The 16492-nt window shown below is 39.9% G+C and overlaps 1 protein-coding gene across 2 annotated transcripts in view; it reads right to left on the minus strand.

Moving 5' to 3' along the window:
- CNOT2 (CCR4-NOT transcription complex subunit 2) overlaps positions 1-16077 on the minus strand; it is an 82119-nt gene extending 66042 nt beyond the window's left edge. The window contains exon 1 of one of the 2 annotated variants that reach the window (XM_048301818.1): positions 15973-16077. The gene's annotated coding sequence lies outside the window, so the exon portion shown is untranslated. Of the gene's footprint in view, positions 1-15096; positions 15305-15972 lie in introns of those variants that run through there. The other variant, XM_048301817.1, reaches the window with a different exon arrangement.
- Between the last annotated feature and the right edge of the window lie 415 nt (positions 16078-16492).

The following is a 16492-nucleotide window of genomic DNA, read 5'->3' on the forward strand; positions in this document are numbered from 1 at the left end:
AATCCCTGGATCTGGACATTTACTTTTCACAACAACCCTATGGCAAGTTCCTTGGAGTTAACTGAGGAAAGCTAGACTTTATGCCTAAGTAATGTGTGTGTTAACCCCTTAACAGAGACCTTATTTACTTAAAGGGTTAATAGAGACATCAAAGACAAGACCTTACTTAGAAAGTCCATCAGGTTATTTTAAGCATCCCAATAATCCGAAGTGTTCGCTTAACAAAGGTGTTCTCTGAAACAAATAGAAGACAGTACTCTCTGTCTCCTATCTGGACACAAGCTAACAATATTTTTAAATGGATATCATGCTTTTCATTTTGGTGTATTTCCCATAGGAAGGCTCTATAAGGAAGACATTCACTTGAGAATTGCTTACTTAATTCTGGAAAAAAGAAAAATGTGCCATATCCACAATCTCAAGTTATATCATCCCTCAAAACAAATCTATAGGTAAAAAAACCCAACTGTCCAATTCTAGAATATATATCTGATGGCATATCAGTTTGAAGATTGCAACTCATGTTTGCAAATTAAGAGTAAACACATACTCTTCACTAAAGAATTAGCAAAAATAAAAAAAAATAAATCCAGAAATCTCAACACTTCTCTGTAAGAGGATGAAGACACATACACACACACACAAAAGGAACCTTCACCATTAAATTTATTAATTGCAATATTGAGAAACTATTGGTTTCTGAAAAAATAAACTAAGTCCAGCAAAGCTGACAAGTAATACAACAGAAATTTCACCTTTTAAAAGAATTGATCCTTCAAGAATCTTCAAAACACTTGAAACATAAGTTAAAAGTTTTAAATAAAGTATGAAAGAGTGTCACGATCTTTTCTAATTGGCTTAGTTAGATAAAGGCCTAAATGAAAGAAATTGTTTCAGTAGTTTACTCTTTTGAAGCACACCATGATTAACGTGTCAGTTACGTGATGTATATGGGAGTAATGTATGTCTGCTGCCCTCTTTTCAGAAAATCTGATTTCTTTCCATTACATTTCTTAATTATCCAGAACTCTTTCTTTTTTTAAAGAAAAATTCAAGTAATTGTTTATAAGCAAGTCCACCAGTTTACATAAGCCCATCAGCATCAAGCACATTTCTACAGTTACAAAGCCTAATAGACATTTTAAACAACAAAAACACCAGAAAGACAAATTTTAACACTGGTAAAACTCAGAGATTCTTGAGTATGTTACATACTTGAGAAAAAAAAATTTCAATTAAAAAAATTGAAAAAACTGGAAAGAAATGTAGCCTGATTTTGAACTTTGTTAGGACACAAACTGGTGACAGGAACTACGGCTCATATTTTAAGGAGGTTTTTGCAAGCCAAGTCTGTACCTTGGGTTAACTTCATACTGTCAGCTTACTGGCCCAGTAGGAACTTTCTCACAATAGATCTCAAGAGACATGCACAACTAGAGAGGACACTGAGTCATTGACTGAGTAAAAATTACAGTTTGCAAACTTTTTATTCTGAATGTTCTACTCCTAATCCAATTTATACTGTTCTGATTCACTGAAAAAAAAAAAGGAAAAAAAAAAAAAACCAAGGCATGAAACAAACACATTTTTTAGTCAGAACTGGTAACTATGCATCTGAAAGGGGAAGCACGCATTGAGACTGCAAAAGCAACACTACACATCCTTGTAAAATTATACATTAAAAAATTATCACATCTCTCAATCGAAAGAATCAAAGTAAGTTTTATGAACTACAAATTCTGGCTTTGCCAGACAAAGAAGGTTGAAGAGGAAAGATCCCAGAGGCACTGTGCCTAAAAAGCAGGCAGTAAGGAGCCCGTGAAGAGCCAGTAAACAAACCATAATTCAATACAGGCCCTTCACCAAGAAGGGCAAGCACCATAACACAGGGAGGACAGAGTGAGGGAGAAGAAAATATGAGTCCAGAACTGATCCCTAACAGGAAAATATGCTAACCATATTCCCATTTGAGATCTCGATAATCACTACTCACACAGGCACATAGAGGCAGTCTTCAAAAAAATGCACAATCCCACAGGGATCCTACTGACTACAGATCGCACGGGGTTTGGTTTTGGGTTTTTGTGGGGGATTTTTAAGATTATTCAAAGGTTTCTCAATCATTATTATACTGTAATTGCCATAATGATAACAGGTTTATTAGGGTTCTTATGTTTTAACACAGGTCTAGCAGCTCTACTGCCTACTTACATTGGAAAATTTTTACCAAAACCTCAGGTTACACACAGAAAAAAAGATCTGCATAATAAGAAAAAATATCCCTATCTGAAAATCAAAGCATAAAGAGGGGAAGTTTTAGTTCAGCAACTGACAATGTCAGCAATTCCCACATTTAAGTCCATCCTAGTGAAAACCCCTGATTATTACTTGCAGTATATCTGCACAACATAAAGACTGGCTATACATGTTTTGCCATAAACCCAGTCTGAAAAGGAGGACATGGGTACAGCAACATTTACAATGTCTCTGTGACCTGTTATACACATTGCCATAACACACGTACTCTCTCAGTTACGCTTGTTCATTCAGAGAGCAAACGCTCATTTCTGCTGTATGCATGCGTTTTCAGAGACACCTAAGTTCTTGCCTTTCTTTACCTGGACTTCCAGAGGCCTACATGCCTACCTCTTAGCCAGCTGAAGTCAGAAAACAGCCATTTCATCTCAAGCAATAAAACTAAGTTGAGAAAGATATGTGGGATAAATCTGGATCTTACAGCTGACACCCAAAGACTTACAGCTGAGCCTGGGTATTAAGCCTCACTTGTAAAACACAAAGAAGTGGAGAAAATGAGTCATTTATTCTTTAAATAAACATCTTTACTATTTTCACAGTAGTTTTAATGCAGGTGAACACAGCAAATAAAACTAAAACCTTCATCTCACCTGAGAACATTCACTCCTCTTGTAACACTTTCACTTTTAATTGGTTCACCCTTTTTCTCATGACAATCCTCCTATACCCTTACTTGTAAAGTATCTTCATTAACAACACAAACAATGGTAGTCATTCTTTAACAATGAAGTTACAGCTAGCCACTTTCCAATCCATTTCTAAAAACATCAATAATCTTCCTACGGATACAACTTATCTCTTTAAGTGACACTCCCATTCAGAAATAAAATTAAAAACAAGAGCACAAAAATACTTTTTCTAAGCATGTAATTCCAGAGCCATTTTCAAAAGAAATCTTGGGCAGATAGCTCCCTTTGAAAACTGTATTGTATTTTAAAGTTGGGAATTCTGAATAAAATCCTGTAATTTGAATTTTATCCAACACTTCTAAACTAAGGATTTTCAAGAAATTTTCTACAGCTCTTCTTATACTTTATGTTCAGAACAGCACAATAAATTGCATGCACATGCAGTGCACTTTAATCTGGGCCTTGTTTAAAACTGCCTTCAAATGCACTACTTTGGAAGAAGAAAAAGCTATGAAAACATACTGATTCAGTTTTACTAAATTAAGACCAACTTAAATTGTTACAGAAAGCACAGGCAAGTAATACTGTGTTGTATCATTTTAGTCATTAAGACCCCATATTCATTCACTTGGCCAAATTACAGAATGCACAAGCCTATTAGGACCAAACACAACCCTTAACCATCTTTCAGGCCAAACTGATCAAATTTATTCTTTTTTAGACCAGCTAAGACAGTTTGATGTTTTTCAACAGAAAAATACCCTCCCCCAGCTGAACACATTTTAAAATCTAGTCTGTTGGGATGCTCTAGTACTTGAATGCTGTGCAACAGTGACAAGTACAGTATGTTCTTGTCTTAGGAAGCCACTGTGTACCATCACAATGAAGACCCGCTCAAATCTGCTTCAGCTGAAAGGCTCTGCACCACCCTGCTCACATGCTATGCTGGCATCGTGCAAGCTCTCTGCTGATCTACAACATGTTTCATCTTCTTGTACACAAGCACTGTACAATGGCATGGATGTAAGCTTAGCCATGAGATAGCTAAGGACCCATCATCCTAGGACTGAGAAATACTTGTCTTTGTCTTAAATACCAGTTGGGTACTATCAGAATAGCTAGAACACAAGGGAGGAGGAAACCAGAAGAGGAATTAAGAGTTCAGAACAGGAACAGAAAAAGAAATTGCAGAAAGAAAGAGACAGATGAGTAAGATACTGATGGGAAAGCAGAGTCCCAAATACCCCGACACTACAGAATGCAGAGCTTCAGATCCTGGACCCACCCTTTCTGGATTTTCTCATTCTTTTGGCCAATGGACTAGGGACCACTGTCAAGATGTACTTCTATCCTCTTCTAATTAACGACACAGAGACTATAGAAAGAAAATGTGTCTAGCTAAGATATTTAAATGCTACATATCTAAACTGATTTTAGGCCTGTCTATTAAGGTTTGTATTTTTTTTTTTTTTTTAGTAATGCTGAGGGAGCCACACAAAGATTTTCACAAGTGCCTTCTGCTTGAAATATTTCATTAGTCTATGGAGAAGCATTAACTATTCACAGCTGCAAATTAAATGAAGGTATTTCTGTTATGAAATACTAAGCCAGTGTCTCAGTTTCTGTATTTGTAATGCATGGCTATCACTTCAGTGAGGCAATATAAAAATATAACTTTTCAAAAACATATTATAAAGCATTTCCATGAATCTGTAATGAAGAAATTGGAGAGAAAATATTAATCCTGTATTTACCTATACTTTTGGATAGCATGATCTGAACAACGGGATTAAAAAAGAAAAACCTCAGTATGAGAACACCATGAGTCCTCTCTAACCAATGAGACCAGAGTGCTCTGGGGAAAACACTATTTGATCAAAAAAAAACCCCTGTGTAACAGTGACATGCAGATGGAACCTGACTTAAGATGGGAAAGAAAACCTTCATTCCAGCATTCCTTGAGTTCAGATTCCCCTGAGTTTGCAATTTTAGTAGCCACTGAAGCAGGGTTTTATGTACTGATGGAGGGGTTTGTTTGCAAGAAAACTTCAAACACTCATTTAAACAGTGACCTAAATGCCTCTTGGTTTATGAACTGAAAATGAGAGAAGTCTGACACTGCAATATAAAGCATCAGGAAGAACAATGAGGTGATCCAAAACTTCACTTTTCATTCTTAAATTGTTGGGGAAGAAATGAACCTCAGTGAAAAGAAGTGATGAAAGAGTTAGAAAAGCACAAAAAAAACCCAAAACAAACCAACAAATCATAAGAATATGTAAGGTAGAAAAAGACAGGCTTCTGGCTCTGAATGAAGACCTCTGTCTTCAGACAAAGCTTTCGTTCTCAGCATCCTGTGCCTATATTAACACTGAAAAGCCTTCATCACTTGATGGAACACAGCTGCTCCTCCCCAGGTTTATGTACTAACCCAACTCAAAGCTTCTCACACTAAGTGGAAAAAAAAATTTAACTTCTAATAGCTAAGATTTTAAAGCATATTTGATATTAAAGTACAAATACGTGAAGAATATGACCATTTCAGCAGTGTGGCACAGATTTCTATCACTTCAAACATCAACCTCAAATTTAGATTAGATACTCATAACAGATGTGTAATTACAAGTTACCACCAGGAGTCCCATTCTTACTCAAGGGACACATTTTCATTACTAATCTTGCAATTCATAATTCTGATTTTTTGCCGATTTTACTTTGCCAGTTTGGCAGTTTCCACAGAAGTCAGACAGCTGACAGGAGCAGGACCTGGTGACATTTCCCACAAATAACAAGGCCTTGCTGTGGAACCCATTCTACTAGCAGCTGTCTGTCTTGTTCCAAGATAGCATCCTTACCCTCACCACCACCGGACTCTCACCTCTGAGAGGAAAATAAAGAGGAGAGAGGAAAAAAAAAAGAAAAGAAAGAAGTATAATGTGGGCAGAACCATGGCAGTTGCAGTCATACGGAAGAAACACACCACCAAAGGGAACTTTCTTTTGCAAATGAAGCAGAATTTGGTATGTCTTCCGGGTTTGACACTACAAAGCATGAGGGCAACTGATTAAGCAAGACCATTTTCACTTTTTTTCCTGTTTCAGTGTTAGTTTAACACTGACAACTGGATTATTTTGAATAACATCATGCATAACTAATTCAGAAACTTACCTTCTAAGCAAAATCTGTCATTCTCTTGTAGTCTTACGCACTTTTTGCTTTTCCAGTAAAAACAGTAACAGATACTTTAGAGTGTCACTACAATTATTAGTGACTAAAAGTTTTCACAGAAAACATGTTTGCCTCCAAAATGTCCATATCTCAGAAGGATTAAAACATATCCACACAATTTTATAGCATGCCATGGCAAGGGCAACAGTAGAGGGATGTGAGCTCATTCTGACCCTGTGTTAATCAATAAAATAGACTACTACCCATTCATTCTATAAGCTGCAAGTCAAAAAGGTAGACATTGAATAAACCTCACATAAAACTTCAAAGTTTTGCTTAATTAGACAGGAAAAGGAGGTTGTGCCATCTTCCACAAAACTCTAAAGCTTTTCATAAATAGCAAGTTATATGACGAGTGCGGGATAAACACACTAACTTCATAAAGATGAATTGTATTAACAGGACAATTAAGTGTTTAAAGTAAGAAGTGTCTACCGATTCTCCACACAAAAATAAAAGGTACATTATTTTCACTAAATTCCCCTCATCTAACAACCCCCCATGAACCTGGTGATACCAACATTTTCCTGACACAGCCCTGCTCAAACCAGGCCAAGAAGGTGATAAAATACCAACTGCAGGACCTACTTCACATTAGCAGTCTTCTCTTACCAGTGAACGAACACATGACAGACAGCTAAAGTGAGCAAACTCTGGGATACGCTCTTAAAAAAAAAGGACTGGGCACAAAAATGCTGAAATACACAAGCAATGCATTATTCTTGCATTTCGCTCCCTGGACTCTTACTCAAGAAAAAGAGGAAATAATAGCAGACAGAACAGAAGAACATATTTGCTATAAGAATATTGCATTTCTTCTCTACGAGCACAGTATTAAGTGACAGGCTAGGTCTGGGCTGACACACGGGGACCAGAACAACATGGCATAGTCTGCACAGGCTCTTCCCCTCTGGGATGCTTCTCCCCCCTTGCCCACCTTCTCCATGCCTTGCCTATCAGAGATGCATGCCTGCGCCACCAGGGCTAGGGCACAGTCTCGAGACTCTCTATGCAAAGAACAAAACCTATACATGTAGAAATGGCACGTATCTAACTACCCAAACATGTATATGTGCTGTTTGGCCCCAGGAAGGACAAAGGTAACCCATACTTTGCCATAACACTGAAGCTTGGGCTTCTGGTGCCATAATACCAAGCTTTACATTTTCAATCTTTCCAGATTACCTCCACAGCTGACAAGAAAGTCTGAGGGCTGACAGTGCTTCCCCTGCCACAAAGTTATGGATACCTGACCTAGACATTGCTAGAAAATTAAATAATTTGAATTGTTCAAATAAAACAATCATTAAAAGCATCTACAAAAATCTCACTTATTGTTAAAGATGCAACCTAATCAAGAGACAACCTGTTTGTTTAGTTTTACAAGTATCTATTTCTTCAGATCCCTTTGAATAAATTCTTCACTGAAGCACCAGAACTGTCAGGGAAAGAGAAGGACCTTGTAAAGTGAAGCATTTGGGGTGTCAGTAAACAACACTATAGAAAATTCACTTTTAGAATGCCACCAATAGAATAAAGAATGCTTGCCTCTGTTTTGGCCTCAGACTTCGAGATGAACTTCCAATCCTCTACTCTGAAATTCCAGCTGTGCCCCTAACATAAAAGTATAGCACCTACTTCAAGAAGTGGTGAAAAATGAGAACCAAGTTACTCAGATAAAGCTGTAATTCTTGATAAATTTGATTTCTGTCCCTTAAATTATTTACATATGACAAGTTTGTTCTGTACAGGTGTCATCCTATCAGCAAGACATGATGCATTTTATCATCTAATTTGACATGTTATTTGCAGCCTGAATTCAACAAGCACAAGAAAAGCCACATTAAAGAGATCAAAACATTGCTAAGACTAAAGCAAGAAGTGTACAAGAACTAACAGAACAGTGTAATTTGATCATAAATGTCACCCTTCTTTTCAAGAAGATTTTGAGTTTGCCCTCAAAGCTGCATTAATATGATTAACATCTTGTTTTCACGTCTGAAGCATCCACAGACTTTTAGAAATCTTACAGTTGCAGTGCAGAGCCAAATTAAGGGAGAGCTCTCTTAGAAAGTGCACATACCTGTGAGCAGGAATCCACGAAGCTTCTTCAGGGAAACAAATGTCTACTGAACTATATAGTACTTTTCCAACTGTTGTTTTGCTCAGATATGCAGAGGATTAACATACTTCACCATGCAAATGAGACACCTGATATTCCTAAAACTACTACTCATTCCTAAAACACAGCTACTCTTTGCCCATAGACACTGACAGAGAAAATATTTCAGATGTAAATACCCACAATCAAAAATTATGTAGGATGTGTTCCACTTCATACCAGTGGAGATGAAGCCTCTAGGTGTTAACAATACAAGATGTGTTACATAAGACTATGCACTTATTTTTAGAAGCACATTACAAAATTAAGTACTGCACTGGAATCTGTTGCAGAGCCATGGACAGTTACATCAATATGCACAAAGAACAATTGCTCAGTTGGAGCAGAATATTAGATTCGATTCAGACTGAAGTTCTCTCCTGACAGTCCCAAAAAATACTGAACCATCTGAGACTATAAAATTTAATTTACATTCAGCAGATAAAGAAAAAACAAACCAAACCACAAAAACCCTACTAATCATAAAGACCTTTGTCATGAGCAGCAGAATTAATAAAAAACTAGTTTCTTAGATTTGTTCTGTTTCTTAACACTTAAACCATGATAACCCTCAACCTCCTTTTCCACATCTCTTTGTGACTTTCCCCCCCACTTCAGGGAAAAGTGTTGTGGTGCAGACACTCTGAAAGTCTGCATGTGCTTACAGGATGCCTGACCAGCTGCCATCCTACCGAATACATACCAGACCACATCTGACTATTTCTTTTCCAAGAGGGTGCACTAATTTGAAATTCCTTCTTTCACCTGATGCAATTTTAAGAGGTCTGTAGGACCATAATTCCAAACTTAACTTCTCCTTTAGAAGCATATTTATATAAAATATAAATTCAGTTAAATACTTAACTTTTGAGTTAACTCACAAATTGGGTTACCTATATATACTTGATATATTTTAAATGCTCATGTTTCTTGCAGTTACAAACATAAAATAATCCATGAAGTACATTCTACTATCAACAGATTTTACTACCACCATTTATTCATTTGCAGCCTCTGTTACTCCTCTCCAGGCTCTCTCCTAAGTACATCAACACCAGGACCTGTGAAGCACCTTTAGTCTACTAAGTTTTAAAATACACTGCTCAAAATGGTTTTGTTTTAATGATTGGACTTGGCAGATGCAGGTATTCATTAGTATAGAAAAGGCCAGCAGCTGTACACTGGAATACTTTGTTAAGTGGGAGTTAAAGATGCCTGCTCTTAGTGAGTCACCCCTGGTTACCAACCAGACCTACACTTGGCCATCCCAGTTTTCAAGACTTGCTGAACTCTTGCTATAAAACCTAATTCAGACTAGTGTGAAACTGAATCTACCCTGTGGACCTTGAAAGAACTGCCAGCTGCATTAAAAAAAAAAAATCATTTAAACTAGTTACATATCTTTCAGAGACAATAAAAGATTAGGATCACAGCTAATATTAAGAGTTCGCAAAACACTAATTAAAATGCTAATGCCAATGAAAATACTACTTGCCGTCAACCATATACTGCTGCTATTCACAACATACACTGACCTAAGGCAAGCTCAGAAGAGCACCGAACTCCTGAAAACTAAATTTTATCCCTGCAAGAAATTTGGATATTCCCTGTCCCAACACAGATGTCTCACAATATTTATGTTCTTGCCTAACTAAACTTCTGGGAAACTGGGGGAAACAACACATGGATTTATTGTCCAAAACATATCATCCTGAAAATGTCAAAGTTTCCTAAAAAAAACCCAAAAAATTTAAAAAAAAAATTAAATCCATACCACAGTAGCAAAGGGACCTGAATTTACTTCAACTTCCACCACAAAATAAAAAGTGATACTGACTTACTCTCATGTGTAATGCTGAACTTAATCAATATGATCTTGATCAACTTACTAGAAATGTGCATCCACATCTAGAAAATAAGCCAACAAATTAAGATTTCAACATAAGGTACCTTTCTACTTTACAATGGTGCTTTTGACATGTTAGAAAAGGTACATCATGCAGCAAAGTATCAAGACCAGTACCAACATTGCAATAAATAATCAAACATGTCATTGAAAATATTTTTTGCATCCAGCAGTTTTACAGGTGGACACGGTATCGCAAGGTACTTTAACATTCAGAATTGCTCATTATCTTGTCAGTCTTTCAAAAGCTGACATAGCTTACAGCTGATTTCTTTGAAAACCTTTCAGATTTCCACTTCTCCACATCACATGTTACAAACATTCAAGAGATGACCTTCTTCTATACATTTTTTTAGCCTACTTGGTCATTACATAAAATACCTGCTTCACAGCTATTTTCCTGTATTTTAACTTTTTCAAAAAGTAAGTATTTATATGCAACAAGTGCTTTCTCACAAACCTCATCACTACTGAATGGTAAAAGACTTGAAGCACATACCCAAACAAGTCCCCTACACAGCAGAGCAACAGAAGCAAGGTTGGCAGACATTTTTTCCATCATCATAATTCTCTGGCAACATTTCCTTTGCAAGAATAGTTTTCATAATTCGAATAAAAAATGCATTAAGAATCCTTACAAGGAATAGTCATTCTGCCCCAAACAATGCAAGGTTTTTGTAAGTTGGAAGGGGAAAAATACTATTCCATTGAAGCTCAAAGCAAAAACTCACACAGTCATACAGACTGCAAGACAAACACACAGTCCACTGACACAAGCATTAGCTGCTCACTTTACACCAAGACAGGCATCTTCCTACAACCCTTTGACAGAAAAGATAATATATCATATTACATTATCATTGTCTGTGTTACAAAGACAGCCTTAGAAGAACTTGTTTGCCAAGCTATTGCCTACAAATCTAAATGTTAACATTTTATAATTCAAAATAGTTGGCTGTAATGAGTCCGGCTGCCTCTTTTTGATGCCTGAAAACTCCCTGCTATTGTTTCCAAATGCACACATATTTAGATTGTAATGAAAATATTGTGGACGTGCCATTCTGAAACACGTAAGGATAAACAATACAACTGCCACCTACCAAACTTGGTACAGGGCCATTTTGGGGGGGAGTTAACATTGTTTTTGCTAACTATATGTATTAACTGCTACTGGTATGTGGTTCCACAGAAGTCTTGAACCAGGCAAGTAAAACACAGAAAACAATTATCCTCCTACCACAGACTAGAACGTGGCTATAAATTGGTTAAATGACTTACCCAGAGTAACCCATCACTTCAGTAAGTAACTCAGATAGAAAGCATGGTCCAACTCAATCCATTGGATTACTGTCTGCTCAGCGAGAGCAATGCAAAGTAAGAGTTTCCATTTTATGTACCACAAATACAGCAGCATTTATACCAGTTTTCAGTTTAAATAAACTACACCTTTTGACAAACAACTTGACCTCAGCGAGCTACATTCAAACATCACTGATCGATCTCAAGCACATAAAAAAAATCTGGAAGCAGGATTTAAAAATGCTTCTGAAGCTCAATAAAGCAAAAAAACCCAGGAAAAAAATCCCAAGTGACATGGGGTAAAAAAATAATAGTTAAAAATATCCTCCCACAAATTATCCCAAATCAAAAGGAGAACAGGAAGAAACAATGGTTTTACTTACTACTGAATTTTTGATTAACAATTCTTGCATTGCAATTTAACAAGAGAAGGATGTGTCTGAAAAAAGTCTTCATTACAATCAAATTTTAAACTACCAGCATAATCTGAAAGGAATCCTCCTAGGAAATGTAGAGTTGTGAAATTATACATACTAGCAGTGCAAAAAGCAATCAGATGGCAGAGTAACCAAATCAGGGGGAAAAATAAATGCACACTTTTCTGTAATGCTACTGATAACCAATGCTACAGCAAGACAGATTAGGGGCTCTCAGTAACCCCTTTGGGCAAGAGCCACTCACACCTTGACTTAGGGCCTATAATACAACCAGACCAGAAGATGAGCTAGTGCACACCACCACAACAAAAAAAATTCTATTTTATAAGAATATTAAAAATGAAAGATAAAATATAAATTATAAGCAATATGAACATTTTATGGTTGGATTTTTGGTCTCTTGGGTTGTTTTTTTTTTCATTTTTGCATATACAAACAAAAATATTTTCAATCCTATGTAAGAATCTCTTGCTGATTAGCACAGACCACGGCTGGTATACACACATCTGCTCCAAAACCAAAATAATTCCACAAGGACAATTTAAAATATCCCACTGTGCAGTATTTTCATTTGACACAATTCTTCCTACGCTATTGTAATGCTCAATAAAAGCACAGTTAACTGTCAAAATACGCTATCCATGCTGAAAACTCTCATGCACAAAGTTAACCATCAACACGTGAGCAGGTGCTTTTAAGCCAATGAGACTGCACACAAACTTTCAGGTGCTCATATGCTTTTCCAGGAACCTGGGTCAGGAGACCAACGAAATGCACACAAACACTGCATCTAATGTGCTACTGCAGACCTGGGAAAAAAGGGGCGGGGGGGAGGAAGGCCAATTCTATTCAGGAAAGATAACTAAAACAAGTTGTATTGAATTGTTCAGTATAGTGCATGTGGGACATAATGTATTTGCTTGAAATTTAACAGATTTCTGTTGTATAGCAGAATGCTCACATACATTTTTTTACTTATTTATGTCTCAAAAGCTCAAATAAAGCAAAGTAAACCTAACTTCAACTTCTATGCTTCTGTCAGTCCCTGAAATTTACGTACACACTGTACTTACAGTAATTTTTAAAATGAGAAAAATTGTATAATTTACAGAGCAATCATTTAAATATGTCGTAAAAAATATTAGTTTGACTTCCTAAGGTACTGTATTCCTATAGAAACTGGTACAGGGCTTTTTATTTAAGCTAACATTTATAAACACACATAACAAATGTGGCAAATATTCTGCCAAGAATTTAATAATTTTTCTTCTATTTTAAGAACATATTTTTTTCAGGTGCCTTTTAAATCTGTATTCAAGCACATTAGAGCTTTTAAGAAGACATAATTTTAAAAAGTTAGATACAGGGGTCTACTTCCATTAGAACAAAATTCTGTACTTGGGGCACTTTCTATCCTACCTCATGGGAAAACAAGCCATTCAATATTTCTCTTCAGTTTCCAGACAAAGTCAGAAAGCCAGGTGATAGAAACCTCTATTTTAATTCAACTAGGGTGTATTTTTAAGTTCTATTCACTTCTTGAATCCATAAAAAGAAGGAGGTGGAAGATATTTTTGAATAAATGGAGTTATGATACAAGGCCCCTTTAAAGCCATAATGAGGTTACAACTTAGCAATTACTACACAACAGACCTTGCACCAACACTAATATTAGGGTAATTTTTAAGAAAGCTACAGCACAGGCTAAAAAAGCAATAATGTTCCTGATTTCAAAGCGAATCTCTATCTAGACAGAAATGCATTTAGAAATATAAAAAAATATAACAGAAATAGTTTCTGAGATCTACCAGTCTGCTGCGGGCACACAGAATTTTCATATGAAGTGACTGAGGTAAAGACCAAGAGATTTTCAGGTGGAAACAGCCATTTATGGGACAATTTTTTAGCATCAAACTTCAGGACACACTAACTACCCTATTTTCTCCACTAAATAACAATTATCTAAAATTAGATCCTGTTACAGAGAATTCAAATCAATTTTTTTAGTATAAATTTCTGGGGTTTCTTTATTTTCACTTTTTAGCCAAGGGCTTTTCTTTCATTTGTTGATAGAACTGACACACAAACAGGTTGCAATAACAATGACTACTTTGACAGCAATATTAAGTGTCTAGAAGAGATGTGTAGACAAGGTTTATCTACTACTACACTCTTAGCTTTATCAACAGCTTCCTGAAAATGAAACGGGAAATACACTTGCAAGACAAGTCAGTCAGCTCTTGATAAGTGAGTATTCAAATCCCTTTCTAAAATGAGAAGCAGTCAACGCCTTGAGGTTTAGCATACCAGCTGAATACTCAACATAAACAACAGTGGAAGTTGGGGGCAAAAAGAAGAGAAAAAAAGGCATGGGACAGATACATCGTGTTTACGATCACAAAACCTGATCCTGTGAGTTGTATTCTATTAATATGTTATTATAAGAGAACTTAAAGTACATCAACACGTACACAACAATTCTTCTAGGTTGAAAGAAAGATGCCTTTGCAATATAAACTTCAACAATTATTTTGCTCTTACAAGTCATCACAAGTCTTATCAGTCTGAAACAAATCCAAGCTTCCCAAAACATAAAGTTTTCCAGTAACAGATATGACAGCAGGTTTGATCATCTTAATCTTTCCCCAGCTGAAGAGTTAAAACTAGCAGCCAGTCACCAGCACAAGATGTTGCTGCTGTGCAGGCACACAGGAGTGTCTCCTTCACACACTCAAGTCACACGCACACACACATATATACATTCATGAAAGATACACAGAAAGTTCTTATCCTCGCCTGGGGATAAAACAGCGCAAAGTTGGAAACAACTTTTTGCCTGATAAAAAAAGACAGCAGCAATGAAAATATGCTTGTCTTAGATGTGAATAAGCAGCAGAATACAACTAACACCTTACACAAACATATTTTCATTTTCTCACATTACAGAGCCTTCAAAACAAAGTTACTTGTAATTTCACCAAGAAAAACCCACCCTAAAACCGAGAATATCCATTAGTTGGTACCTTGTTTTCACCAGGAGCACACATACACCAACTAGACTGCTAACACTGACCCTTGCATCTTTCCCCACCGCCCTACTGTCCCCCTCTTATCCCTAACCTGTCACCCTGTGCCACCTCCTCTCCCAGCACGGGTCAGGTTCACGCCAGAGCTTGTCATCGCCGCCCAAACTGGCCGGGGAAGGCTGGCTCCTTACTCCGGCGACCGCGCTCGGTCCCTTTCAAGTTTGTTTTACACACACGTCCGAAGGAAAGCCAGAACCTGTTTACACACCGCCTTAACTGCCGCCAGGAGGAGAGTGAAACAGGCGCGAGCAAAAAAAAAAAAAAAAATTCAACCGAAAGCCAGCCAGCAGCACCCCCGTCTCACCCCCTTTCTCCGCCCGGGGCCCGCGGCGCAGGCCGCACGGCTGCTCGGCGAGGCGCGGGGCCGGCGCAGCCCCGGCCGTGGGCGGCAGGTTCCGCTGCCCCGGCGCCGGGCCCGGGGAACGCGGCGGGCGGGGGCCGGGCGGCCCCGCGGGGCCGGGTTCGGAGGGACGGGGGAGGCCCGGGAACAGCCGGCGGGGCGGCGGCGGGAAGGAGCCGTTCGGGCGGGCCGGGCGGGCCGAGCGGGCCGCAGGGCGAGCTGCCAACGGCGGCCGCAGGGATGCGGGGCCCGGGCACCGCCGGGCCGCGGCCTCGCCTGGCCCGGGAGCGGCGCCCGGGGGCTGCCGCCGCCCGCGGCCGCGGAGCAGGGCGGGGGGTGGCGGGCCGGGCCGGGCCTGCGGCTGCGCCCCCGGCTCGGGCGCCGCGCGTCCCCCCCGCTCCCCCTCGGAGACAAAAGCAAACGGAAACCCGGCGGGGCGGCCCTAGGCCCGCCGAGCCCCGCCGAGGGCCGCGCCACCGCCCGGGCCTCCCACATCGGGCCGCGGCCGGGACGGCGGCGAGGCCCGGGTCGGCGGCGGGGCCGGGGAGGGGCGGCCGGGGCCGGACTCACCGCATGAATTTTCTTGTCCCGCGAATCCAAGATGGCTGAGTATCCAGCACGGAGGATGCTGGGGGAGCAACCTTTACCCTCTGACCCGGCCGCCGCCGTGACCCCGCCGCCGCTCGGCCCGGCCGCCAGCGCCGAGGGGCGGGGGCAGCGCCGCCGCACCGCCCGCAACGGCCCAGCCCTGCGGAGGGGCTGAGGGGGACGGGGAGGAAGGGGAGGAGGAAGGAGCAGCGAGGCTCCCTCGGCTGCGCTCCCTCCGCCTCCCGCGGGAGACGCGGCCCAGTGCTGGGGGCAGGGCCCGCAGGCCGCGGGGCTGCCGGATCTCGCCGCGCTCTGGCGGCTCCACTGAGACGCTGCTGGCCTGGGACGCGCCCGGCTCAGATCCCGTTCTGTGAGGGGAGAGGGCGGCGCGCAGGCCTGGAGCGCCGGGCCAGACCGGGGCGCGGGGGTGAGCAGGGTCAGGGCGCAGCAGGGCTCCCCGATCCTCCCCTCACCCCTGCACCCCCAGGGCTGCCGGGGGCCT

Source organism: Corvus hawaiiensis, chromosome 4, assembly GCF_020740725.1.
Source record: "Corvus hawaiiensis isolate bCorHaw1 chromosome 4, bCorHaw1.pri.cur, whole genome shotgun sequence".
NCBI classification, from domain to species: domain Eukaryota; kingdom Metazoa; phylum Chordata; class Aves; order Passeriformes; family Corvidae; genus Corvus; species Corvus hawaiiensis.